Consider the following 3,166-nt stretch of genomic DNA (forward strand, 5'->3'; position numbering starts at 1 on the left):
AGAAAAGGCACTGGCCCTTGGGCAAAACAATTTTCAAACTTTGAGTCAAATTTTGAGTTTTGAGTTGAAACAACTTTCAAATTTTGAGTCAAATCTCAAAAATTAACTTTGTGCATAATTATAATTAATGGATATTCATATGTCATTGAATAAGGGAACAGTATTTACCTTTTTCATTCTACAGCTATGAAGTTTTCCAATATGCTTCTTATCATTGTAATTGTTATAGCAGTTTTACTAACACCAAACACAGCAGGGTTCTGCTATACCAGGAGCTATACTAATCCATAGGGAGAAAAAGGACCCCACCACAAAGAGTAATAAGTGTGACAACCCCTAGTTCTCCTTATTAGGTCTGCACCATGGGGCTAGTCAGGAGGAACAGAAGAAAAAGGAAGAGCAGCTTCTGGCCGCTAATTTATTTTTCTTGGATTTTTTTTCCCACTTTTATAGTAATCTCATGCATAATTGCAAAAACAAGACTTCTATATGACAGTAAATTATGCAAAGTTTTCTGTCGGAATTTGCTGAAAGCCCAAAAAAATATCCAGGCCCTTGACCATTCAGTTGAGCTGTGGAGAGTGTGGTGCCATTGCTAATAGTTAGAGCATGAACAGAATCAACTACTTTACTGATGATCAACAAGTAGAAGAGAAGATAAGACATCATTGTATGAAGATGTTAGTCAAATTTTCCTAAAATTTGAATGCTAAGAAAAGGATGGAGCATGAGAGTATTTCTCTTAACTTCCTCGAGGTGGAAGTGGAAGCTGCATGCCTTGTGTTAGCTCTGAACATTGCTCGGACATGGATAAAGTTCACCCCATTTAATCCCAGCTACCTAAGTGTTATGCACATAGTCTGTGCTAACAATCCAGCTTTCTTCTCCAAAGACAACAGAGAAAAAGCCTGCAGTGGGAAAACAAGATCAATTTAATAGCTAAAGTTACATAAAACCACTTTCATTGACAAATGCAATAGAACAATAATTTCCCTATACATATTCATGTATACAGGGATACCATTAATTCTTTTTTTTTCATACACTTAATCTGAGATGTGAAATAAGATTATTATCTAGCAGGACTCCCAGTTTCCTTTTCAGAACTGCAGCTTCACAGGAAGAAATACCACATCCTGTCAAATCCCCACTTTCTCTATTCCTGATTCATGACATTGCATTCAACTATCTCAARGGTTCCCCTGACAATTCCACTATTGAGTAACTGCATCTGGTATTAAGGTTTAAATTGAGATATTTAAGCTGTTATTTTTTTAAAAGATGGAACATAACTGTGCATAAATAGGTATACCTAAAAAAAACCAAAAAAAACAAGGTAGAACTAGCCTTCAACTGTGTGTAGCCTTTATACTAAATACAAACAGGCATTTTCATAGTATCCTAGAATACCAGGTTGGAAGGGACCTCAAGAATCATCTGGTGCAATCTTTTTTAGAAAAAGCACCATTTAGACTAGATGGCCCAGCACCTTGTCCAGCTGAATCTTAAAGTATCAAAGTTGGGGAATTCCACTTCCCTGGTGAGATTTTTCCAATGACTGGTTCTTCCTGTTGTGAAAAATGTTCATCTTCTGTCCAACTAGAATCTCAACAGGAGTAACTTGAACTCATTATCCCTTGTCTTTTCCAYGCATCTCGTTTTAAAAATTGACTCTCTATCTCCTTTGTAGCCACCCCTTAAATACATGATGATAAGAACATGATGATAAGGTCTCCCCWGAGCCTTCTTTTCTCAAAGCTGTGTAAGCCCACTTCTCACAGCCTTTCCTCACATGGCAGGCTTTAAGCTCTTGTGTCATCTTTGTGCACCTTCTCTGGACCCTCTCCAGATGCCCACCTATTTTTTGCATAGCAAAGACAAAAACTGAACCCACTATTCCAGGTGTAGTCTGACAAGCGCTGAGTAGAGTGGGATAATGACACCTTTATCTCTGCTGGTGATGCCTTTGTTGATGCAATCCAAGATCGTGTTGRCTTCTTTGCCACAGCAGCAAACTGTGCACTCATRTTCAACTGCTAATCCACCTGGGCCAGGTTCCTTCTCACTGAGCTCAGAGTGAGCTGAAGTTTGCTCTTCTAAAATCGAAACCCTTTGTCCATAGTACAAGCCCTCATCATGCTTAACATGATCCCAAACTCCACAATGTTTCACAACAACCAAGGCTATCACAAACATTGCAATATAACAATAAAACATTAGAAGGTATTACAAAGCAGCGCTTCTTTCCTGGTTGGCATATGTAACATGTAAGGAAGCAGTCCTCCCTGCATTCCAGGAATAGATGGCACCAGCTGTTGTACTGTYTTTCCAACAAATGTCTGGGTAATTKAAATCACCTGTAAGTACCAAGTTCTGTCAACCCAAAGCTTGTTTCAGTGACCCTAATATTGCTGCATCAGCCTTATCATTCTGTTTTGGAGGTTGGTGGAAGATGAGATCCCCCTTGGGGATCTTGGAAGATCTTGTTCCAGAGGCATTAAATAGGACTTACACAATTGCCACAGTTSGCCTCCATCTATTCAGGTTCTCCTCATCATAGAACATCTTTCTCTTTATCCTTGCCTGTCTTAAAGAAATAGCCTATAGCCATCAATGTAGTTCTTCAGTCATGTGATTTGTCCCACCATGCTTCAGTTATTCCTATGATATTGTAACTTTCTGACTGATGCATGAAGTTCCAGTTCCTCCTGTTTGTTTCCCAGGCAGTTTGCATTAATCAACATACACTTGAGGTGTGAGGCGATTGCCTTCTGGCTCTGTCTCGGCCAGGCAAATGGGGAAGATTTGTCACTGCTCTGTTGGTCTAACTTATGCCCCACTGGTTTCAGTAGTGTGTTGCCACTTTGGGCCCCACCCCCAGATCCTTCCRTTTAAAGTCAAACTCAGCAAGTTGTGCACCTGCTACCAAAGATGGCCTTTCCTCTTCTAGAGACGTGAATCCCATCCTTCCCAAATAGGTTTAYGGTCATCAAAGAATATCCTATTGTCAGGCCAGCAGATGACTCAAAACTCCTTARCAGTGCGCCACCCACTACAAGCATTTGTCATTTCCTTTTGTGGCATCCACTGCAGGCTGCTGGTACAGCAGACCTTGCAGACCTTGTTCATGGGTGTCTACAGCAGTTAAAGCTTCAGTTTTGGTTGC

Source organism: Malurus melanocephalus, unplaced genomic scaffold (assembly GCF_030028575.1).
Source record: "Malurus melanocephalus ecotype Western Australia unplaced genomic scaffold, MMel_1.1 scaffold_1556, whole genome shotgun sequence".
Classification (NCBI taxonomy): Eukaryota; Metazoa; Chordata; class Aves; order Passeriformes; family Maluridae; genus Malurus; species Malurus melanocephalus.